We start from the raw sequence: 26,916 nt of genomic DNA on the forward strand, positions 1-26,916 counted from the left end.
CCCCTTCCTACATGGATGTTGCCTGATTTTTAAATCTGATTTGTCCTTTGAATTGCAGTTCGGTCTGAGGTTTTTAGAGTCTTGTCGGAAGCTACTTGGGTCGGGATATAACGGGGAAGATCTAATTGATGATTTATTTATTTCATCGGACTTCTTTTACCTTCGGTGTTTTTACCCGGTCCCTGTCTGTTTCATTTTGCATGCAGTTTTGGATTTGAGGTTTAGATTCTTATCTTAAAGCTACTGGTGGAGTCGATCCATAATGGGGAAGATAATCTAATTTCTGATGTATTTATTTCGCGGCACTTATACTCTCTTGTTCTGTGCTAATACATCCTTTCTCCACCTGGATGTTCTGTTCTCTCTTGTCTAACATGAATTTGGATTTAAGGTTTAGAGTCTTGTCTGAAGCCATTGGTGGGACAGATATAAAACAAGGAAGATAACTAATTTATGATTTGTTCACCCTCCCTACCTGGATGTTTCATTCTGTTGACCATTGATTGCAGTTGTTCTGAGTTTAGTGTCTTACCTTAAAGCTATTGTTGGGATCGAGACATAATGGGGAAGATCTAATTTTCATTTATTTGTTTCCTAAGAATTCTATCACCTTTTTGTGTCACTACCTGTTGACCATTGATTGCAGTTGTTCTGAGTTTAGTGTCTTACCTTAAAGCTATTGTTGGGAGACATAATGGGGAAGATGATCTGATTTTCATTTATTTGTTTCCTAAGAATTCTATCACCTTTTTGTGTCACTACCTAGGTGTTTAATTTTTTCTTCTCTGGTAAATGCAGTTTGATCTGAGGTTTAGAGTATTTTCTTAAAAGCTGCTAACGGATCGAGACATAATGGGGAAGATAATATAATTAGTGATATATTTATTTCCATATTGTGTTCTAATACCCCCTTCCTGCACTGATGTTGCCTGATTTTTTAATCTGATTTGTCCTTTAAATTGAAGTTCGGTCTGAGGTTTTTAGAGTCTTATCCGAAGCTACTTGGGTCGGGACATAATGGGGAATATCGAATTGATGATTTATTTTTTTCATTGGACTTCTTTTACCTTCTGTGTTTTTTACCCAGTCCCCGTCTGTTTCGTTTTGTCTTAACTTTGCATGCAGTTGGATTTGAGGTTTAGAGTATTAGCTACTGATTGGATCACGACATAATGGGGAAGTTGATGTATTTTGTGATTTGTTTATTTCATAGTATTTCTATTACCTTTGTGCTAATATCCATCACCACCTGATTGGATCAAGGCACAACGAGAAAGATAACTAATTTGTGATTTATTTACTTCGTAGGACTTCTGCTCCCTTGTGTGCTAATAACTCATCAGTACCTCGATGTTTCATTTTGGTTTACTTACCATTTGCATTTTAATGCTTCTAGAGTAATTGGACTCATCCAGGTTCAGGCAATCTGTTCTTCCTTCTTACTGTTGATTTTAGTTATTTATTTGTCTGATCACTATGTTTTTTTTCTTGTAATGAAATTTGTCTGTCCTATTTCTGCCTAAACTGGTTTGATAAAGTGCTGTTGTAATTGCTCTACCAGATCACACCCTTTTTTCGGCCTTTGGAAGCAAATTTTGATATCATAAGTACCTGCCAAGATTAATTAATAGGAAACATATTCCCCCAAAAGCACTGATGAAATCCTAGTTAACTGTTATGGGAAAAAAAAAGCATGGAGATTATATAGTTCTAAAAAATCCTAGATAATAGGAAACATACCCCACGAAATTGTGATATCATTCGTGCTTTTGCCAAGATTAGTTAATTTTTTTATGCGAAAAAAACATGGAGTTTATATAGTTCTCTCAAAAATCCCAGTTAACTTTTTTCATTTTTCTACATTTAGACTTAGTAATGTATAATCGAATCACGTGTGGCTTCTTGAACTTTCTCTTCATATCCTCTGGTTTCTTTTTGTGGCTTGTTTGGTTGTGTATTTATTGTTTAGTAAAACAAGCTGTATGTTTGAGTTCGTCTTCTTAGTACCTCCTAGAGCTCTGGGTTGCTGAGTTGATCAATTTCCTTAGCAGGATTTAAGGTAATCATAATGGCATATTTATAGCTCTAGGCTCCTTTTATAATTGAATAATTTATAATATTTAATTTAGTAACTTTTCTAATCTTGAATAGGATAATTTAAATTATAAATTATAATTTATGGATGATTGCAGCTAGATTTTATCTGTTTATAATATCTTGGCTAGAATTCATGACGGTAACTATATGATACGCTTACACTAAGGATAAAATTCTCTCATATCTGCTTAGGCTGCATGTTCTCTGTTGAGTTTTTTAGGATTCTAGTGATCCAAATTTATATAATTCATAAATTATAAATTATGATGTACTGATTTTAATTTTTGAATTTGAATTTGAATTTTATATTTTCATAAACTTGCCGAATATAAAATTTATTTTTAATAGTTGCATTTTATATCTGTTTCTTGCATTCTTCTTAATTAACATGCCATCCTAGCTCCACTAGTTTCAATCCATTAGTTTTGATGGGAATCATAAACTTGAATTAGCATGGCTGAAGTCTATTTTTTCGAAATTCACTTTTCTAAGTAATCTAGTAAAATTGCGATTCGGTATGACTACTAAAACGACTGTTGACACTGATGTTTTCTTATTCATAACTTAACTTCTGCCTATTATGTGTTAATAATTTTGTCTCTTCTTTTGCTTGTTGGTTATTGACTTTTTATCTTCCGGTGGCTCGCTTTTCCGGAGCTGTGATTTTTCATTCACTTTATTTTTCTTTGTCAGTCTTCAGTTAATCCCTATTATGAATCCCGCGATTCCAGGAGACACTTCTGTCATATTAACTTGCCTCGTGAACTTCACTACAAAATATGAGATCATGAATTGCAATAAGACACCCCCCTTGTGTCTTCATGTATGGTAGGTATTCTTTTGTTTCTGCACAGAGTTTTGTTTCTTGCCTTAGATTTTGAAAGCAGTCGTAAAAGTGTCCTAAACTGAATTTATTATTAGTTATTATATTATTTGTTGGTTTGAGTTTCTGTTTTTTTAATGTTGATCACAATTTCTGTCCTATTTCCGTCTAAACTGGTTTGATTAATTATTAATTATATCATCACCCTTTTTTGGATATATTTCCTTTAACCAAACCCCTTTTTTGGCCTTTCGAAGCAAATTTTGATATCATTCTTACTTGCCAAGATTAGTTAATAGGAAACACAATCCCCAAAAAGCACTGATGAAATCCTAGTTAACTTTATTCAGAAATCCTAGTTAACGTTTTTCATTTTTCTACATATAGACATTAGCAATTTATAATCTATAATCTTTAATTTATAAAATTTTCTAATCTTGGATGGGATAATTTTAATTATAATTTATAAAATATGGATGGTTACAGCTAGATTTTATCTGTTTATAATATCTTGGCTAGAATTCATGACGGTAGCTATATGAAACGCTCTTACTAAGGATAAAATTCCCTCATCTCTGCTTAGGCTGCATGTTCTGCGTTTAATTTTTAACTTCTTTCTGCTACGTATAATCTATTTTCTATGTTCTTCCTCTAGTTTTTTAGGATTCTAGTGATCCAGATTTATATAATTCATAGAATTATAAGTTATAATGTACTGATTTGAATTCGGATATTTATTTTATATTTTCATAAACTTGTCGATAGTGGCATTTTAAATCTGTTTCTTGCATTCTTCTTAATTAACATGCCATCCTAGGTTCACTAGTTTCTGAAGTCTCTATTTATCCGAAAGTTCACTTTTCTAAGTAATCTAGTAAAATTGCAATTTGATATGACTACTAAGACGAATGTTGACATTGATATTCTCTTGGGCTTTAAACTAGAGGCTGAAAATCTTATTCATAACTGAACTTGTGCCTACTATGTGTCGAAAATTTTGACTCTTTTACTTGTTGGTTTTTAACTTTTTATCTTTGGTTGGTTCGCATTTACGTAGGAGTGTTTCTTCGCAAGGTGTTTGCATAGTTTCGTAGGATGTTATTTCTCTCGGTTTCTCTGTTATTTTGCACTGGAATTGTTTGTGCTATTAGTTGGTCAGATAATGCACTACTGGTGTGGAACGTGTGTCTTCTGTAGATCAAGTGAGTGGTATTCCTTATTGTGGCCTTGAAGATCTCTTTTTGGTTTTATATGCATTGAGTCATTTGTATCTACGAAGATTTGGTCTCTCCTTCCTGGCAATTTTTCTACGCAAGCTAAGTTGGCACTATGCATCTCAGAATAATAAACCTCATTCAGATGCCCATTTTGGATTTCATGCGTGTAGGAATTTGTTGATGTTATGATCCATTAGACTTAATATTGTTGTCAAGTGGCTGCCGTATTTGAAGTTGACTGTTAGGGCCTCGGTTTCTGCTCGCATGTTGTGATTCTTATGAGGAGATATTAGATTTGCTGCTCTGCTATTTTAGGATGTTTAAAATCTATTGAATATGCTTTGGATTACCATTCTGCACAGTTCTTGGTCAGTTTTTCATTGTGATTTCTACCATGTGAGAATTTTCAAGTGCGTGAAATTTAATATGTATTAGTTTACCTTATTTGATAAAATTTATGTCCTCTTGGACACGACTTTGGTAATTTTTTTCACATGAGGTATTTCCTTTATCAATAATGTTCTCCACAATAATTAGAAGATAGAAAAGGGAAATCAATGATTGAAGCGAGTACAAAAGTTTTTATAAGTAACTAAGCTTTTATCCGATCTACTATCGTATATGGATCAAACTATTTCTCAGTTTTAATATTTGTGTCTCGAACGGTATGCACAATTTGCTTGCTTATATCTATCTGTGATTATGTGTGTGTTTTAGTGTTGGTAGTTGTATATAGGTTTATTCTTGTAACTCCGCCTGTGCCTGCAATATTTTATTTGTTCAGCACAGCCGGTCCCAAGCCCGGGTAAAGGAGGAGGGTCGAGAATATCTAACTGATATTTTCCCATTTTTCTAAATATTCGTTAGAAATGGAAATTTAGTATTTGCGTCATGCATGAAATGGATGTTGAATAAGTTCTGAACGTAATGACTCGTAATCTTTGCTTTCTTAGATCTCGTTCTTTTTTTTTTTTTCTTTTTTCCAACTGTGGTATCTGTGGATTTCATGTTATTGATTTTTATAAGGTGTTCTTAATTTTTATATTCTGAAATTTTTGGAACTGGAATTGCAAACGGTTTTTGTATCCGATTTTTTCCTATTCAATATTTATGGTAGAGGTCGATATTGAACCCATTGCTTTCCTTGTTTTTCCTATTCAATATATATATATGATTTCTTATCCACAAAAAGAAAAAAAGGGTCTCTTTTGAACCAATATAGTACTGTACGTGTCTCGTGATAAGTCCATCGTACAATTTTCGGTTATGTAGCAACATATCTGTATGTATAATCATGCAATTTTGGGTTGGATCAATGTTTTCTCTTGTCAGGGTTTGGTTATTTTCAGGGTAGAAGAAAGTGCTTCGAGTTTGAGTATCCTCCCCCACTGTGCTTATATGAAGAATATTATCCCTGTTTTACTAATTGAGATTTGATTTTCCTTTTCTCGACCGTTGCTCTGGGTTATGTTGATCCGCAGGTTGTGGTGATATAGAATAGTCTGCTCTGAGATACTTGTTAATTTCAGAGTTTTCAGTTTTTTCGTTGCACGACTTTGTTTTCAAATCTATCTTCAGATTTCGAGTACTTCTTTGGGGTGATATGGCATATGGCAGCTGTCCATAACCATACGAGCGATCCCATACTGATAGAGAATGAGATTTCACAACCGTCGGTGCAGTCGAACTTTTATTATAATCTGTCTGGTGTTTCCGCTATTACCTACGGGTCCGAATGCTAAAATTCGTACCATACCAAAATCCTGAATGGCGTTTAGCTATGCAAATGAATTTGATGCCCCAATGAAAACTCAAAACGTGGTCCTTGGTCCCGTCGTCTCCAAACCAAAATATTGTTGGTTGTCGTTGGATTTTTAAAACCAAATTTCTCGTCGATGGTTCTAGTGAGCGCCGGAAAGCGCGATTAGTAGCTAAAGGCTACTACCAGTTAGAAGGTTTGGATTATACCAAGACTTTCAGCCTTGTGGTCAAACCGACATCAATAAGGTTAGTATTGTCAATTGCTACATCGTGTAATTGTTGAGCTAGACATTCAGAATGCCTTCTTACACCATGATGATTCTGTATTTATGGTACAACCTCCTGGCTTTGTTCCTCGTCCGCTATTGCGAACTTGATCAAATCCCACAGTAATGATTTTCTGGTGAAAAATATGGGTGACTTGCATTATTTCCTCGGCTTGGAGTGTTCCCGTGATTCTTCGGGTCTATTTTTATCTCAAAGGAAGTACATTCTTGATCTTTTCTGCAAATAGCGAATACGTTTGACTGCAAATGGGTTAGCGGTCCTATGGCACCTCCTACCAAATTATCCGCCTTTGATTCTCCCTCATTTGAAGATCCATCCTTATATCGGGTGTTGTTGGAAGTCTGCAATATCTATTATTCACTCGCCCTGATCTTGCTTTCTCAGTGAATTGGGTATATACATGCACTAAAACGGATTCTTCGTTATTTGAAACAAACTATCGATCATGGTCTTCACCTTCGGCGTCTCAAACTCATACCTTGACAGCATATATGGATGGCGATTGGGGCGGTTCCCCTGATGATAGATAATCTACGGGTGGATTTTGTATTCTTTGGTCGTAGTATTGTCTCTTGGAGCTCAAAGAAATAGTCCACCATTGCCCGATCTAGTACTGAAGGCAAGGCTCTTGCTAATGCAACCTGTGAATTACTTTGGCTGCAATCACTTCTCACGGAATAGGGGATTACTTCTTCACCTCCGATTCTATTTTGTGATAATTTGGGTGCAACTTACCTTTCAAAGAATCCAATCTTCCATTCCCGAACAAAGCATTTGGACATAGATTATCACGTTGTGCAAGATCGGATTCAAGCAAAAGCACTAGAAGTCTCATTTCTTTCCAACAAAGACCAATTAGCAGACATCTTCACGAAGCCTTTATCAACAACTCGGTTCACTCTTCCTCGTCCGAGCCTCGCCGTCATCCCTTCCCAGCTGGCTCGAGGGGGCATGATAGCATTACACCAACCACACAGGAGCACTCTCACTCTAAGGGCACAAATACACTGAATAATTCTTAATACACGTGTCACTCTCTAGTTAATTAGGGTTACCATACGTAACCCTATATATATGATGTAAATTCTTTGAAACTTTTGGAATGAAAAATTGAGATGGTATTTCCATATTATTTGCATCTTGTTTCCTTTACCTCGATTTAATAGTACAAAATAAGAAACGTATAACACAAACATTTTACCTCTCCAAAATAAATTGAGCTTTATAGAGGGCAATATATTAAACCTATGATCCTTACCGGTTCAAGGAATATGGTAGAGCAATTCGTGTTGATCACGTGTTGTAAATATACTAAACGATTTCAAACAAAATAAGAATATACGAGTTCAAGTTTAAGGAAATATAACCTTTTTTTTTTCTTATTTTGTTCTTTCTTGTATTCTCAAGTGTGTTCCATGTCTTTACGGTTTATTCGATGCTACACCCAGTGAAATACACCGGGTGATTATTAACCGTTGATCTGCACATAATCACATATACCCACTTGAAAGTGTGCTTAGTGGGTGGTTATTTAACCACATCAATGGTTAAAAATCACCCGGTGTAGTATCAAATAAACTCACATTTACAAGTGTGTGCTATTTATAAGGAAAACTCACCTTTTTCATCTTAAAATTTATTAAATTAATTTAATTTCAAATAGAATCTCATTGTTTATTAACTTATTTACCGTATAGTTTCTCAAAAAGAAAAAAAAAACTTAAGTCCAAGTTTCAATCTATTTTATAGCTCACGGAGAGCCCAAATATTCTGGAAACAGTCAAAAAGTTAAAACTACAAAACAAGGGGGCGACTGAAATTCAAAGAAACGCGTGGAGGTGGCCTCATATTTGAAATTGAAATACTATTCATAGTGCAGGTTTTACTTGCTTGCAGTGCGACTTTATTTCATGTGAAACTTTTAAAGAAAAAAACCACAATTCCCACAAACCATTTTCGAACCATGGTTCGTGCATGAGCATTTTGTATTCCCTAACACGAAATGGATGGAAACATTTGACAAAACCCCTTCATTCAATTTTTAAAGAGGGATAAATCCAATTTTTAATCTCATTTTAGGGATAACCCCCTCCCATGACAAAATACTTCATTTACCCCTATTATATTTAAAAATACATAAATAAATATTTATATGTAATATAACCCCAAATTTATTACATCAAAAAATCGAAGCCCAACTCTTCTTAAAGCTTGATTTCGAATTTTTTTTCTTTTTTTTTGCTATTTGCAGTTTTGGGGTTTTTTTTGATATTTTTAAAAGTTTTGGGGGGTTTTGTTAGAAACCGCTATTAGCAATTTTGTGACCGTAAATAGCATTTTCTTTTAAATTTCATATTTGATATAGTCCTGTGATTTGTACATAATTATATTTTTTATGTTTTTTATTTTGATTTTTTTGAAATAATTTTTTTTAATGTTTTTAAATATCTTTTTGGTTTTAAATTGTTTTTTTAAATATAATATTTTTTTTCCAGCAGGTTTAACAAATCGAAATCTACTACATACTTATCGAAATCCACTATTTAATTAATGTAATCCACTATGTATTTTTTTTATAATTTTTTTTTTCTAATTTCAGTTTTAAAAATAAATCCAGCAGGTTTACCAAAAAAATAAAATCGGATACACACTCGTCAAAATTTATCGACAATCATATATAAAGAAAACGTAAAATTCATTGTGAAATTAACGTAATCCACTATGGACTGTCTGAATTTGAAATCCAATATTCACTGAAAATCCACTATTCACTATAAGCGCTATGATCGACCCACTATTCTAGCATCATCCACTATTCATTACTCATGAGAATTCGAAATCCACTATTCTTTGTAAGCGTCGTCGACCCCGACTCTTCTGTTAGCCGGGCCTGCATCTATATTTGTGGGCAACAATTGCGACTCCAAGTCAGACCAGGAACACTTATCCCGCAGATCCGATCGACTTTAGGCGAAGCCTGATCCCAATTTGTTTTTTGGAGAAAATTAATTTCCAAGCAAGTTCAAATGGTAAATACGAAAAAAATTCAAAGACTTTCCATTTTGTTAACAAATTCAAGAAAAGGGTTTACATAAGCCAATAAAAGTTTCAAAATCCTACAAAATCTTAACGATCGGAAACTATAATACTCAAACAGGGGTCTCTTTTCTTAAGATTCACATCTGTCGAACAACCCTGCCTTATTGATCTTTGCAAGCATCAATGTGAACCGGTCAAAGTCATTTAGAGCAGCCTATCTCTTATGAACAAATCAACTTCCTGCCCCATGAATTTTTTCCCATTCCCTTTAACATCAGCAGCCTCCATGGCAGCTGTAAGATATTCTTCAGCGACCTTTTGATGTCAATTTTGATCCCAAAAATTATAAAATCAAATTTTGGTAGAAAAATATGATAATCACAAAAATAATATTTCTACAAAAATGGAGTTCAAATTCTGCCCACATAATAAATTAGCAATGGACTAATTAAAGTATCATTACACATTGCAATAGAAAAGAAAGAGCATATAACTGAATCATTATAATTGAATATTAAATTATAGGTTTTGTCAAATAGATAAAGTAAAATTGGATTTATACAAGTCAATACATAAGGGTATTTATAGAGAACCCGTAATAAAAAAAAAAACAAAAAAAAAAAAACTGGTAAATAAAACTTGGAATCTATCTCAAAAAGCAATTTTTTTTGGGAAAATTTGACAAAAGCCTCCATTACGTAAGTGTCATTATAATGAGCTTAATTTTTTTGGGGTCATTAGCAATAAACCCCTCATATAGATGATAAATGGTGATATGTCCACCCCTTAAATCTTTCTTTGTGATAATTAGCATAATTAGTCTCAATTATTCATTTTTTCTCTCTTTACATAACAATAATCTAATTCCTAAAAATCTGCTTCCAAATTCCTAAAAATTTGCTACCAAATAAAAAAAATGACTTTTTTATTTTGTATTATTTTCGGATTTTGTCATTTTTTATTTATTCTTATTTTTTAATATTTTTTTTAATAAAAATATTTTTTATAATTTTTTTTAATTGAATTTTTTTTCTCGACAGATTTGCAAATCTGAATATGACTATAGTTGAATATGACTATATGTGACTATGTAGACATATTCTTTCTTTATATTGCAATTTTTTTACATTTTCAACTTAAAAATTCCGATTATATAGTGTGGCAACAAAGATTCTCAATTGTTTACGAAAACAATCCTATCAAAATCCACACAAAAAATAATAATTTTGAATCTAGTTATTAGAAGTCAACTTGAAACCGAGAAGATAGAACATATTCGAATATGACTATAGTCATATTCAACAATATAATAGTCATATTCGAATATGACTACAGTCATATTCGAAAAATACATAAATATGACTATAGTCATATTCGAACATGACTATAGTCATGTTACTGCTGTTGTTCAGATCTGAAAAGAAAAATCGAAAAATACATAAATAAAGATAGAAAAATAACGAAAGAGAGTCATGGGGAATCGACGACAACGGCGATGGTGGCGGTGGTGAAGGAAAGAGAGTGAGAGAGGCGGCGACAGTGGTGGTGGTGGACAAATCTGAAAAAAGAAATAAAAAAATGAGAAAGATAACGAAAAAGAGAGAAAGAGCCTTACGTGGAAACGAAGGAGGAGGCGACGGCAACGAGCGGCGACGGTAATGGTTGTGTACAAATCTATGTGGAGACGATGGTGGTGTAAAGAGAGAGAAATCGAGATGGCTATGGTGAGTGCACGAACAACGGTGGCTATGGTGAGTGGACTACGGCGGTGGTGTGAAAAAGATGAAGGAGGGCGTCAGCGGTATACAGATCTGGAGAAAGATGAAAAAAGGAAAAAAAAAAAAAAGAAGAAGAAGAGGATAGATTGAGAAAGAGAGAGAGAGAGAGAGAGAGGAGTGAAAGAGTGAAATAAATTATATCACGTTAAAAACCTAATCACATAAGGGCACTTTAGTCTTATCATGTCTGGTTGGGGGGTCTCACTAATTAAGAATGAAACTTGGGTGTAGGCAAAAGTCTCTAATAGTCAATTGAGTTTAGTTCAAAATATTTTCCATTTGAGGGGATATTGCATATTTCCCCAATTTGTTTTTTTTTTTTTTTTTTTTTTACATTTTTAAGCTAAATCCAAAACAACTTTTATTAATTAAAAATGCTTAATTATCACCATTTTACCCCTAATTATTAAATAATATATATTTACTTTTGATATTAAAAGGTATATAATATATTTTTCATATATATCTTAAATAACACGTTCTTAACTAATCCCACGATTCCCGATCATTGATTGCAGATTCCCGCTCATATCTCTCTCTTTCTCTCTCTCAATATGCAATTACATATTCAGACAGCAAAATTATCACGCACACTAACTTCAATTTTTGTCCTCCACAAGATCTGAAATATTACAAGCCTTTTCTTAATCAGGTCAACGCATATTCAAGTCTCTTAGACATTTATATACTATCATAAACTGTATTTATAGAGAAATGAAAAACAGTAGCATCGCAGACACTGCGTTTTTTTAGAGTAATGCTTGGCACTATAGAGATCTGTGGCGGTGTTAGGGGTTAATGTTATTCGATTTACTTTATAAAGTTATCAACCACAACAAATATCAGTCTTCAATGGATTATCGGAAACCAACATCTCAATCAGAAGTTATTTCGAGAGAATTGTAGATGTATGAACATATTTGTTTTGCTTGAACGTTATGTTGTTGTTTATCCGAGCAAGAAAGCGAATTTGTAATTATACATAGTGGTTTTAATGTTTACATAGTTATTATACATATTGGTTTTCATGTTTACATAGCTGTTGTACATAGTGTTTTTCATGCTTACATAGTTGTTGTACCGAGTGGTTCTCATGTTTACATAGGTGTTATACATAGTGATTTTCATGTTTACATAGATGTTACACAGAGTGGTTCTCATGTTTACATAGTTGTTATACAGAGTGATTTTCATGTTTATATAGCTGTTTACAGAGTGATTTTCATGTTTATATAGCTGTTCATACATAGTGATTTTCATGTTTATAGTTGTTTATACAGATTGGTTTTTATGTTTATATAGCTGTTTATACAAAGTGGTTTTCACGTGTCTTCGATTTTCTCGTTCCTGGAATAATTTCGGAATGACGAGAAGCACATGCAGAATAAACGAAGAACAATCATGTAAATTAATTGCAATTTTCAACTAATCGGTTTAAATCAACAAACACATTACATTCATTAATTTTCGTCGCTGATTTTTAAACCATCTTGTCGTGCTAACAAATAACTGTGGCTTCCTAAAAAATGCGCTTTTAGTGTCTAATTTATTTCTTCATTAGAACAACAATCTCCGTTGGTGGGTTTGGTGTAAACGGTGGACAAACGATAATTTTCGACTGGATTTAGAGTGTGATTTTGGGGCATGATTGTTTGGAGGATTTTTTGGTGCTATTAATTGGGGCAGATTTGCATTTATCAAAATATTTTTTTTTTATTTATTGGAATAGTTATTGAGGCATATAAGATATTTTGGATTGATTGAATTTATGTCAAAAATCAATTACAAAACATGGATTTATCAAGAAGTCAAAATTCAATGAGGGGTTTTTATCAAATAACCCCAATTTTTTTTACTCTATATTAACCGCAAAAGGCATATGAAGGGGTTTTCTCCAATGTTTTGAAACCCGGACCGGACCGGCCTGTTCGACCGGTTTAACTGCGAACCGCTGCCTTGTCCGGTCCGGTTGGCACTATAAACCCCAAAGTTGCAAAAAACCGGTTTAAATGGTAAAACCGGATTTTTGGCCGGTTGAACCGCAAACCGGAAACCGGCTAAAAAGCGGTTTTTTGTGAAGTCAATAGTAGATCTGAGTAAGATAGGGGAGGAAGAAGAAAAAAAAACGAAAATTGAAAAAAATCGGTCAAAAGTGCCGCTACATCAGGCAGAGGGCTTGAGTAGCGCTAGTTCTCAGGCTAAGTCATGACTCTCAAGATGTTGTGGTTTTGATGGGTGGTGGTGATTGGGGAAGAAAGAAGCGGAAAAAGAGAAAAGTAAAGGATTTTATGCTTGGTGGGCGAGAATTTTTTCATTGTATTTTATTTTATTTTACTATAGTATATTAGTAGTAGCGACGGATATTAATGAAATACACAAATAAAAAAAGGTTAATTTAAAAGAGTATGAAAAAATATATTAATATTAATTTTAAATATAAATTAAATTATGTACTGTTTTGTAGCCTGTAGATGTTTGATAAATTATTAATAACTGTTGAATAGAAATTAATGATGAATATTAAAATACATTATATAAAGAAAATATATTATAATTAATCGCAAATAATTAAAAATAGAAAATACTAAAAAACCCGATTGGACCTCGGTTGAACCGGTCCAACCGCGACCCAATAGGCTATCCGGTTCTATGTCCGATCCGTTTTTCAAACATTGGGTTTCTCAAATAACCTTTATTATTATTATTATTATTATTATTATTATTATTATTATTATTATTATTATTATTATTATTATTATTATTATTATTATTATTATTATTATTATTATTATTATAATAATAATTATTATTATTATTATTATTATTATTATTATTATTATTATTATTATTATTATTATTATTATTATTATTATTATTATTATTATTATTAAAAAAAGAATAAAATAGTAATATCCGTAACCGAGAAGGATACGTAACTCTTTTCTGACCCTCCGATGAGATTAATCTGAGCCGTCCACTCATCACCGACTCTTCTATATATACCCATCCCCTCATTCTTTCGCCAGAGTTTGGTTGTGTATCTATCGTTTCGTCTTCTTAGAGATTATATATGTCAACCTGCGCAATTCCATCCAATCAGCGGCGGTTATCCGTCGCATGTTTTTTTCTTTGATTTGATTTTATTTGGGGTTAATTTGCGGGTCTGAAAATCGGATCGTCATGAATTCGCCGCCGTATCTTTCCGAAGCCGTTTGATTGGGTTTTCTTTTGGTGATTTTTTGATTCGGCTGGGTATTTAGGTATGGTCTTCGGTTATGCGATTATGTTTATGTATGTATCGTCGTCGCTATAAAACCGTCTGATTGTGATTCGGATTTGATTTTATTTGGGGTTATTTTGCCGGTCTGATTAATCGGATCTTCGTGGATTCGCCGGCATATCTTTGCGAGGCTGTTTGATTGTGATTCCGGTTTGGTTTTCTGTGTGTGATTTTTTGATCCGGCGTGGTTCTAGGGTTTGCTAATCGGCTGATTTAATTTTCGCTCAACCTGGTTTGAAAAAGATTCTTCGGCGAAGGTATGTTATATGACAATTTGTTATATGGTAAACCTTCTCTCTGTTCTGCTGAGTAAAATTTTTTAATGTATCTTTTAAATCACTATTTGGTACTTTTTGTTTATGGTTTTAGGAAAGGTTTCATCTTTATTTTATGGAGCTGAGCTAATTGTGCAACTAGAACGATTGATCTGATTTTACTAAAGCTTATGCACACCTGGATTATGTGGATAGGATCGCCAATTGCTTAAGCTAGAGATCCCGGTTGGATCTGACGACAGGAAGATAATTTATTTTGTGATTTAATAATTAGCTTATCGATTTTTCTTTTGTTTCTGATTCTGTAATATGTTGATATATTCTTATGCAATCATCATCCTTCTCATTCAATTTTCAGATTTCTTGTTTATATGACCATATGTTTTTAAGATTTCCTGTTCTTATTTGGATGATTTTGATACGGCATGTGGTATGATGTTTGGTTATGGCCCCCTATTTTCTCTGTTTTCCGATTGTTTGAGTTTTGATTATGTTCTCTCTGTTCGGTGTCTGATGGTCCTTTGATTTGGTTTTCTTATATGAGATGGCATAGACTTCGACGGATATAGTTAAAATATGATTTTTTTGTAGAAGACAGAGCTTCAAGTTTGAGTATTTTATCCTTATCCTGGTTTTGTTTTTATTTTGTGTGAAGTTGTGAGAAGTTTGGTTACCATGTAAGATGTTTGCTCGCAATATGATATTCCTCAACCTTCGGCCGTTGCTTTGGACTGTGTTGTTCCATAGGTGTGGTAATAAAGTAGGGTCAGTTCCATATATTGTTCGATCTCGCTTTCTCTCTCTCCCTCCCTCATCCTCCTCATTTTGGACCCTTTGGACAGGATTACCTATTGACTAAGCGGGATGATAGTTTATTTAGCCGTCCTGCCTGACAGTCTAATTATCGGGACCCTCTGTTATATGTTTCTTTTCTTTGCCTTATTGTCTAGGTCTTCTTTGAATGATAATTTATTTGGCAAGGTATTTAGGTCTTCTTTCAATGATAGCATCTTTTCCTCTAGACTTAAGAGTGACCTCCCGTGATATGGCGCGAGTAAGGGCCACAAAATGCCCGTACTTGGTGAGCCTATCACCACTATCCAAATAACATCCTTCTTCTAGACTTAAGAGAGACCTCCGGTGATATGGCGCGAGTAAGGGACCCTTGCTTGGTGAGCCTATCGACCACTATCCAAATAACATCTTTTCCTCTAGACTTAGAGTGAACTCCGGTGATATGGCACGAGTAAGGGCCCGTACTTGGTGAGCCTATCCACCACTATCCAAATAGCATCATTTCTTCTAGACTTAAGAGTGACCTCCGGTGATATGGCGCGAGTAACGGCCCTTACTTGGTGAGCCTATCGGCCACTATCCAAATGACATCTTTTCCTCTAGACTTAGAATGACCTCCGGTGATATGGCGTGAGTAAGGGCCCGTACTTGGTGAGCCTATCCACCGCTATCCAAATAGCATCTTTTCTTGTAGACTTAAGAGTGACCTCCGGTGATATGGCGCGAGTAAGGGTCCTTACTTGGTGAGCCTATCGACCACTATCCAAATAGCATCATTTCTTCTATACTTAGTGACCTCCGGTGGTATGGCGCGAGTATGGGCTCGTACTTGGTGAGCCTATCCACCACTATCCAAATAGCATCAATTCTTCTAGACTTAAGAGTGACCTCCGGTGATATGGCGCGAGTAAGGGTCCTTACTTGGTGAGCCTATCGACCACTATCCAAATGACATATTTTCCTCTAGACTTAGAATGACCTCCGGTGATATGGCGCGAGTAAGGGCCCGTACTTGGAGAGCCTATCCACCGCTATCCAAATAGCATCCTTTCTTGTAGACTTAAGAGTGATCTCCGGTGATATGGCGCGAGTAAGGGCCCTTACTTGGTGAGCCTATCGACCAATATCCAAATAGCATCTTTTCCTCTAGACTTAGATTGACCTCCGGTGATATGGCGCGAGTAAGGGCCCGTACTTGGTGAGCCTATCCAACATTATCCAAATAGCATCATTTCTTCTAGACTTAAGAGTGACATCCGGTGATAGGGCGCGAGCATTGGCCCGTACTTGGTGAGCCTATCCACCACTATCCAAATAGCATCCTTTCATCTAGACGTAAGAGTGACCTCCGGTGATATGGCGCGAGTATGAGCCCGTACTTGGTGAGCCTATCCACCACTATCCAAATAGCATCCTTTCTTCTAGACTTAAGACTAACCGACCTCCGGTGATATGGCACGAGTATGGGCCCATACTTGGTGAGCCTATCCACCACTATCCAAGTAGCATCCTAGACTTAAGAGTAACTTCCGATGATATGGCGCGAGTATGGGCCCGTACTTGGTGAGCCTATCCACCACTATCCAAATAGCACCCTTTCTTCTAGACTTAAGAGTGACCTCCGGTGATGTGGCGCGAGTATGGGCCCGTACTTGGTGAGCCTATCCACCCCTATCCAAATAGCATCCTTTCCTCTAGACTTTAGAGTGACCTCCGGTGATATGGCGCGAGTATGGGCCCGTACTTGGTAAGCCTATCCACCACTATCCAAATAGCATCCTTTCTTCTAGACTTAAGACTAACCGACCTCCGGTGATATGGCACGAGTATGGGCCCGTACATGGTGAGCCTATCCACCACTATCCAAGTAGCATCCTAGACTTAAGAGTAACCTCCGGTGGTATGGCGCGAGTATGGGCCCGTACTTGGTGAGCCTATCCACCACTATCCAAATAACATCCTTTCTTCTAGACTTAAGAGTGACCTCCGGTGATATGGCACGAGTATGGGCCCGTACTTGGTGAGCCTATCCACCACTATCCAAGTAGCATCCTTGACTTAAGAGTAACTTCCGGTGATATGGCGCGAGTATGGGCCCGTACTTGGTGAGCCTATCCACCACTAACCAAATAGTAGCCTTTCTTCTAGACTTAAGAGTGACCTCCCGTGATATGGCGCGAGTAAGGGCCGCAAAATGCCCGTACTTGGTGAGCCTATTCACCGCTATCCAAATAGCATCTTTTCTTCTAGACTTAGGCAGCCCCACTTGGTGATATGGCACGTGTATGGGCCCGTACTTGGTGAGCCTATCCACCACTATCCAAGTAGCATCCTAGACTTAAGAGTAACCTTGATATGGCGCGAGTATGGGCCCGTACTTGGTGAGCCTATCCACCACTATCCAAATAACATCCTTTCCTCTAGACTTTAGAGTGACCTTCGGTGATATGGCGCGAGTATGGGCCCGTACTTGGTGAGCCTATCCACCACTATCCAAATAGCATCCTTTCTTCTAGACTTAAGAGTGACCTCCGGTGATATGGCGCGAGTATGGGCCCGTACTTGGTGAGCCTATCCACCACTATCCAAGTAGCATCCTAGACTTAAGAGTAACTTCCGGTGATATGGCGCGAGTATGGGCCCGTACTTGGTGAGCCTATCCACCACTAACCAAATAGTAGCCTTTCTTCTAGACTTAAGAGTGACCTCCCGTGATATGGCGCGAGTAAGGGCCACAAAATGCCCGTACTTGGTGAGCCTATTCACCGCTATCCAAATAGCATCTTTTCTTCTAGACTTAGGCAGCCCCACAATGAAATCCATGGTGATGTAAGACCATGCCTTCAAATCTTCGTTCAGCCGTCCCAATAAAGCCCTAATGTAATATTCTTCAGTTAAGTTTCTGTAAGATCCCCCCATGTGTCTTCATGTATGGTATTCTTTAGTTTCTTGACATGGTTTTTTCCCAAAGTATTATTTCTTGCCTTAGATTTTGGGAGCAGTCGTGAAAGTGTTCGGATGTTATTTCTATCGGTTTTATTGTCATTCTGCAATGGAATTGTTTGTGATTTTAGTTGGTCAGATAATGCACTACTGGTGTGGAACGTGCTGCTTCTGCAGATCAAGTGAGTAGTTATTCTGAAGATCTCTTTTTTTCTTTATAAATCTTGAAGTGGTCTTATATGCATTGAGCAAGTTAACGTTTGTCTATGAAGATTTGGTTTTTTGTCCTGGCAATTTTTCTACACATTCTTGAAGTTGGGACTATGCATCTCAGACTAGTAAACCTGGTTCAGTTGCCCGTGTTGGATTTCGCACTTGTAGGATTTGTTGATGTTATGATACATTTGTGGCTGCCGTTGGGGCCTCGGTTTCTGCTCGTATTTTGTGATTCTTACGAGGAGACATTAGATTTGCTGCTCTGCTGTTTTGAGGATGTTTAAAATCTATTGAATATGCTTTGGAATACCATTCTGCAGTCTGCACAGTTCTTTGTCAGTTCATTGTGATTTGTACTACGTGGGAATTTTCTCGTGCGAGAAATTTTTATTTGCACATTGTAAGTTAATGTTTTTATCTAATACTGGTAATATGCTAAAGTGATGCATTTTTCAAGTCTCAATGAATTTATTTGATTAAGATTTAGTTTTGCGTAAATGTGTAAGTATTAGTTGCCTTATGTGATAAAATTTATTTCCTCTTGGACTTGTCCTCGATACGACTTTGGTAATTTTTTACACATGAGGTTTTTCCTTCATCAGTAATGTTCGCCGCAATAATTAAAAGGAAAAAAAAGGGACATGAATGATTGAAACGTGTACGAAAGTTTTGTTTAGTAACTAAGCTTTTAATATTTGTTGTCTGGAATGGTATGTACAATATCCTTGCTTATCTATGTGTGGATTATGTGGGTGTTTTAGTGTTGGTAGTTGTATATAGGTTTATTCTTGTAACTCCGCCTGTGCCTGCAATATTTTATTTGCTCAGCACAGCCGGTCCCAAGCCCGGGTAAAGGAGGAGGGGTTTTGGGGTTTTGGGGTTTTGGTGTTTGCTCGCCTCACAACCCAGTTGTTTTGGGGTTTTGGGATCTGAGGTTTAAGTCTTGTCTAAAGCAACTAATGCAATCAAGGCACATTTTGTGATTTATTTATTTCGTAGGACTTCTGTTCCCTTGTGTGTTATTACCTCCTCGCTAAATTGATGTTTCATTTTGTCTTGTGCTTTCTGATATGTCCTTCATTTTTATTCTCTACTTGAGACATAGGTTTACTTACCGTTTTGCATTTTAATGCTTCTTGTGTAATTGGAATCATCCAGGTAATATGTTCTTCCTTCTTACTGTTGATTTTAGATATTAGTTTGTCTGATCACTATGTTTTTCTGGTTATGGGACTTGCTCGCCTTTTTTGCAGAACCCGTGGTAGTGGTAAAATAGGCTGAACTGAAATGCATGATTATGCATTAAGACCCTGGCAATCTGTCTTTGCTGTTGAGAATAATTTCAGTTTGTCTCGGTCTTTGTTTAATGTGGTTTGTGTCACAAAGCTCTCGAATTTGGAAAATTCCACAAGTCTGTTCTCCTTCCCTGCCATTGAGTTTAGTTCTATGGTTGTTTGATCTCTATGTTCTTCTGGTTTTGGGGTTTGTTCGCCTTTTTCTGCAGAACCTAGATGGGATCGGCCTTATTACGTGTTAACTGCTCTCCATCGATTCTCTGTCATTGGAATTTTGTGACCGTTCATCATCACTTCATTAACCAGCATATTTGGTGAAGGTGAAATTTATATTGTCAGGCCTTTTAAGGGTGTTATCTCTGCTTCCTTCTTGCGGGGACTCGTTTAATCGAACATCCTCCATTTGTTTAGTGATTTCTGTTGTCGGCAGTTTGTTCGTTGGAGTTTTTGGGTTGTGTTTGTTACATATGTGTTGCTTTAATTTGTTGTGTTTTATGGTTATCTTTGAAGATTCTTGATCCTTAACTAAATCTATTATATTCTGGTGGTTTGGGTCAACACTTTGAAAGACTTTACATTATGGCCTGTTCTGTTCATGTGAAGGGCTATTGACCCTATTTACGTTTCTTGGTTGATGAATTTCTTGAAGATACCCTATTTATGCAGCAGATGAATCTGTCTCTGGTAATGAATGTGTTGATACCAAATATTAGTCTGAATTGCTCTTTGTGTTTTTAATGTTGACGACAATCTGTTTTAGCGCTGCAAGTATGTGAGTTGTCTGTCCTATTTCTGTCTAAACTGGTTTGATTAATTATTAATTATTAATAAATTTTGATATCATTCCTACTTGCCAAGATTAGTTAACTTTTTATGCGAAAAAAAAGCATGGAGATTATATAGTTCTCTCAAAAATCCGAGTTAACTTTTTTCATTTTTTTACATATAGACTTAGTAATGTATAATCGAATTACGTGTGGCTTCTTGAACTTTCTCTGCATGTCCTCTGGTTTCTTTTTGTGGCTCGTTTGGTTGTATATTTATTGTTCAGTAAACAAGGTATATGTTCCAGTTCGTCTTCCTAGTACCCCCCAGAGCTCCAGGTTGCTGAGTTGATGGTGTTATGCTGGTTTCTCAATTTCCTTAGCAAGATTTAAGGTAATCATAATGGCATATTTATAGCTCTACCCCCCTTTTATAATTGAATAATCTATAATCTTTAATTTATTAAATTTTCTAATCTTGAATAGAATTATTTAAATTATAATTTATAATTTATGGATGATTATCTGCTAGATTTTATCTGTTTATAATGTCTTGGCTATAATTCATGACGGTACCAAGGATAAAATTCTCTCATCTCTGCTACCTATAATCTATTTTATACGTTCTTCCTCTAATTTTTTAGGATTCTAGTGATCCAGAGTTATGTAATCATAAATTATAAACTATAATGTACTGATTTGGATTTGAATTTTTGTTTTATATTTTCATAAACTTGCTGAATATAAAATTTATTTTCAATAAAAGTGGCATTTTAAATCTGTTTCTTGCATTCTTCTTAATTAACATGCCATCCTAGGTTCACTAGTTTCTGAAGTCTCTATTTGTCCGAAAATTCACTTTTCTACGTAATCTAGTATAATTGCAATTTGGTATGATTTCTAAAACGAATGATGACATTGATATTTTTTGGGCTTTAAACTAGAGGCTGAAAATCTTATTCATAACTGAACTTTTGCCTACAATGTGTCGAGAATTTTGGACTCTTCTTTTACTTGTTGGTTATTAACTTTTTATCCTTGGGTGGTTCGCTTTTCCGGAGCTGTGATTTTGTATTTACTTTATTTTTCTTTGGTAGTCTTCACTTAATCCCTATCATGAATTTCTCGATTCCATGAGACACTTTTATCATATTAACTTGACTCGTGAACTTCACTACAAAATATGAGACCATGACTTGCAATAAGAACCCCCCTTGTGTCTTCATGTATGGTGTTCTTTTGTTTCTGCACAGAGTTTTGTTTCTTTCTTGCCTTGGATTTGAAAGTAGTCGTAAAAGTGTTGGATGTTATTTCTCTCGGGTTTTCTGTTATTTTGCAACTGGAATTGTTTGTGCTTTTAGTTGGTCAGATAATGCGTGCGGAACCTGCTTCTTGTGCAGATCAAGTGACTAGTATAAATCTTGAAGTGGTCTTATATGCAATTTTTCTAGGCAATCTAAGTTGGCACTATGCATCTCAGAATAATAAACCTCGTTCAGTTGCACATTAGGCTTAATATCATAACTGTTGTCAAGTGACTGCCGTATTTGAGGTTGACTCTTAGGGCCTTGGTTTCTGCTCGCATGTTGTGATTCTTACGAGGAGATATATTACATTTGCTGCTCTGCTTTTTTTGAGGATGTTTAAAATCTATCGCGATTTCTACTACGTGGGAATTTCTAGTGCGTGAAATTGTCGTTTGCAGATTGTTATTTGATCAAGATTTGTTTGTGTGTAAATGTGCAAGTATCAGTTACCTTATTTAATGAAATTTATTTTCTCTTTGATTTGTCTCCGAGACGACTTTGGTATTTCCTTTATCAGTTATGTAATGAAAAGAAAAAAAAAAAAAAGGGAAATCAATGATTGAAACAAGTAAGGAAGTTTTTGCTAGTAACTAAGCTTTTTATAGCAAGTGTTTTGGTGACTTTTAGCTGCTTCGTGATTATGGAATACCCGGTTAATTAATTGGGTCCATTAGAAAAAATAGAGGTAGATCCAAACTCAAATTTGTCATTTTGATAAAAATCCATATTTTTCTAGATTCCATCAGTACCATCAATCAAATCCCAAAAATCACGTTACTTTTCTTTTTGAAATTATATCAAATCCCTCTCTATTTTCCCGCCGGGTTCGCCGCTTCCACCTCCGACCGCCGCCACCTCCGTCACCGTTGTCGCCGTTGGCCAACGACGATAACAACGATATTGGCCATAAGCAACACCTCCACCACCGCCTAGTCCTCCACCACCACCACATCCGACCACCTCCACCTCCAAGACCGCCAAAAACGACCAAGACCTCCGCCGCTCCCGCCTCCAAGGTCGTAACAATCAATTTAGGAGTGATATCGTCGTTGGTCGCCGCCGCCGCCGCCGTCACTGCTCCAATCTAGGGTTACTCAAATCTAGGATTACTCAAATCTAGGGTTTTGATAATTCTTCGGCCCATAGTTGATTAACGAGATGCATAGTCGAATTACATCTGTATTAATAGACTATCCCATATCATTTAATAGACTATCCCACTGATATAATTTGACTATGGATCTCGTTAATCGACTATGGGCCGAAGAATCATCAAAACCCTAGATTTGAGAAGTCACGGCGGCGGATTTGTGTTTTAAAATTAATAGACTATCTCATATCATTTAATAGACTATCCCATATATCTAATTCGACTATGGGTTTAGTTATTTGACTATTGGGCCGAAGAATCAACAAAATCCTAGATCTGAGAAGTGATGGCGGCGGATTTGTGTTTTAATATTGTTAGACTATCCCATATCATGTAATAGACTATCTCATTGATCTAATTCGACTATGGATCTCGTTAATCGACAATGGGACAGAAAATCATCAGAGCCCTAGATTTGAGAAGTGACGGCGACGGATATATGTTTTAATATCAATAGACTATCCCGTATCATTTAATAGACTATCCCATAGATCTAATTCGACCATGGATCTCGTTAATCGACTATGGGCCGAAAATATGGGCCGAAGAATCATCAAAACCCTAGATCTGAGACGTGACGGTGGAGGATTTGTGTTTTAATATTAATAGACTATTCATTTAATATACTATCCCATAGATCTAATTCGACTATGAATCTCGTTCATCGACTATGGGCCGAAAAATCATCAGAACCCTATATCTGAGAATTGACGGAGGCGGCCGCCGGTGGCCAACGGCGATAACAACGATATTGGCCATTTAAGTTACTTGGCTTCACTCCTAAATTGAGTGTCGCACCCTTGGAGGCGGAGGTGGCGCCGGTCGAGGTCTAGGTGGAGGTGACGATCTTGGAGGCGGAGGTGGTGGCGGTGGAGGTGCTGGTGGCGGCGCAGGTGCAGATGAAACCGATGAAACCACCAATATACTCACGTAATTTTATTCCGTGATTTTAGGCAACGAATCAGTAATCTCATATCACGTAGTTAAGGAAATAAATGCCGTTCAAAAATAAAGCAGGGGTATTAAATGGGAAATAAATAATATATTGTGCCAAGTTGGCATATTTGGGTGTATATCAAAAAGGGAAAAATTAATTGGATCTACCTCATTAGAAAATATGAACAAGGGGGTTATCCCTAATAAACCCTAATTAATTTACTTAGGTCTCGTTTGGTTGTCAAGATAAGATTAACTAACATAAAATTAAATAATCTAATGAAATCAAATTATATTATTGGACCTCCGTTGATTCAATGAAAAATATGCCTAGAAGGCAAGATAAGCTATGATAACACAATATTTGCAGGTCGATCCGGCAAAGTTATTGGGATACCAAACATGAAATAAAACCCAACTATTTCGTTAATAATGACAAATCTCGCCAACCAAACGAGGCCTTATAAAATTGACCTACTTGTTTGTCAGTATTAAAACTCATAAAAACTATGGTATATGAATCAAACTATTTCTCAGCCTTATAATTTCTAGTCTATAGTCAACTTAGGCATGTGATTATGGTATTATAATTAGGGCCCCCAAAATTATGTTTACTATACTTGGGGCTCCAAATACAAAATAAAATTTACATTTTCTTATATAAATAAACAATATGTATATCTAATGATATATCTAATTGGGCCGACCCAATGGGCCCCTAATTTATCTAATAATTAGGCCCAATACACGAAAGCCCAGGCATCTACAATTGGGCCCACTACACGAAAGTCCAAGCACCTTCAAAATAAGGCTTGGGCCCAACAAAGTAAGTCCAACCCAATCAACGACATATAAATAGATGTTTTACTCATTTGTTAAGGTACGTTCTATTATTCACCAACAATCTAGAGTTTTATTCTCTCCACATCTCCACGATCCGTACATCTGACTTGAGCGTCGGAGGGGTTTCCGCCGGATCAACCCCCGGCTCAGTTCACGTGTGTTCATTTCGCAGGGACCTCAGGATCATCAAGTGTCAAGCTACTGATCCGCTTTGCTCTCCCAACTCGCTTTCTACACTACCCCAAGTGATCTAAGCAATTAGCATCATCATTTTGGCGCCGTCTGTGGGAACGATGCTAATCCCACGAAAATCAAAGCCATCACCTCAATGGCTCCACCAACATCTATTAAGAAAGTCCAACAGCTTAACGGTTGTTTGGCGTCTTTGAGTAGATTCATTTCAAGATCAGCAGACAAGACTCTCCCCTTCTTCAAGATTTTAAGGGGAGAAAAAAAGTTTGAATGGGATGAAGCATGTCAAAAGGCATTCATTGAGCTGAAGTCATATCTCGCATCACCACCATTGCTTACAAAACCTCAGCCCGGAGACACCCTACTACTGTACTTAGCTACCTCAACTGATGCCATCAGCGCAGTCCTCATCCGAGATGGAGGAAAAGGTCACCAACCCCTATACTACATAAGTCGCGCCCTCCAAGGAGCCGAACAACGCTATACCAATATGGAGAAGCTCGCTCTTGCCCTCATTAACGCAGCTTGAAAACTCCGACCTTACTTCCAATCACATCAAGTGGTGGTTCTCACCAATTACCCCCTGAAACAGATATTAAGGAGTCCCGAGACATCCGGGCGGTTAACCAAATGGGCGATAGAGCTGAGTGAGTACGGAGTAGAATTCAAACCCCGCCCCGCCATCAAGGCGCAAGTTTTGGCCGACTTTTTAGTCGAAATGACCTCAGTAGAAGAGATCACCTCTCTCCCCACTTGGTCGGTCAACGTTGATGGATCTTCCACAGCCACAGGAGGTGGCGCGAGTATCGTACTAACGAACCCCGACGGAGATGAATTCGAATATGCTCAACGATTCGAATTCACAACTTCAAACAATGTCGCTGAGTATGAAGCACTGATAGCAGGACTCCGCCTCACCTTAGAAGCCGGAGCGCGTAAGCTCCTAATCCAAAGCGACTCTCAGCTCGTCGTTAACCAAGTACTTGGAATTTACAAGGCCAAAGAAGACTCCATGGCCAAATATTTGGCTCTCACGCACACTCTGTTATCCAAGTTCGAGAGCTAAGAGATAAGACAAGTACCTCGCTCCAATAACATCCATGCGGACAAATTAGCTAGGCTTGGAAGCTCCATGACAAGCATTGGAAGTCGGAAGGTGACACTTCTCATCTCGCCTCAGCCGGAGATAACTTCAACCGATGAAGTACATTACAACGAGGAGGACGAACCATGCTGGTTCACTCCAATCATAAAGTATCTCAAGAAGGGAGAACTCCCAACTGACCTCACCGAAGCACGGAAGTTAAAAACAAGAGCCGCTCGCTTCGAAATAGTGTGAGAAAAACTTTATAAACGAGGGTTCTCATTCCCCTATCTTAAGTGCCTCGACCCAACTACCGCAAATTACGTACTTCGAGAAGTACATGAAGGCATCTGCGGAAATCATTTGAGCGGCAGAACCTTGGCTCTCAAATTATTGAGGCAGGGTTACTACTGGCCAACGATGCACGAGGACGCAATGAAATTAGTTCGGAGGTGTAAGCCCTGCCAAGAGCATGCTAACATCCCTCACCTGCCAGCGGCATTAATGCAACCTATTGACAGCCCCATCCCTTTCGCCCAATGGGGGATATATTTAGTCGGACCATTCCCGCCCACCACGGGAGGGCGCAAATTCCTCATTGTAGCCGTGGATTACTTCACCAAATGGGTGGAGGCTGAACCCTTAGCACGCATCCGAGAAGAAGAAGTCATCAAATTCCTATGGAAGAATATTGTCTGTCGTTTTGGGATCCCACGTTCCATTATTTCAGATAATGGGACCCAATTTTGTGGCGACAAAGTGAAGAATTGGTGCCTCGGCTTAGACATCAAACAGTTCTTCACATCCGTAGCCAATCCACAGGCTAACGGCCA

At 36.8% G+C, this 26,916-nt stretch overlaps 2 long non-coding RNA genes across 2 annotated transcripts; both read left to right on the plus strand.

Annotated features, from left to right (window-relative positions):
- The first annotated feature begins 1,206 nt into the window (after positions 1–1,206).
- LOC148771612 (uncharacterized) lies at positions 1,207–21,638 on the plus strand. The gene is made up of 2 exons (XR_016030238.1): positions 1,207–2,022; positions 20,911–21,638. It is a non-coding gene; the product is annotated as an uncharacterized LOC148771612 (long non-coding RNA).
- Positions 14,321–18,975, plus strand: LOC148771613 (uncharacterized). The gene is made up of 2 exons (XR_016030237.1): positions 14,321–14,540; positions 14,653–18,975. It is a non-coding gene; the product is annotated as an uncharacterized LOC148771613 (long non-coding RNA).
- Positions 21,639–26,916: the final 5,278 nt, after the last annotated feature.

The sequence above is a fragment of the Erythranthe guttata genome, chromosome 3, assembly GCF_056151865.1.
Source record: "Erythranthe guttata isolate IM_541 chromosome 3, IM_541, whole genome shotgun sequence".
In the NCBI taxonomy this organism is placed as follows: Eukaryota; Viridiplantae; Streptophyta; class Magnoliopsida; order Lamiales; family Phrymaceae; genus Erythranthe; species Erythranthe guttata.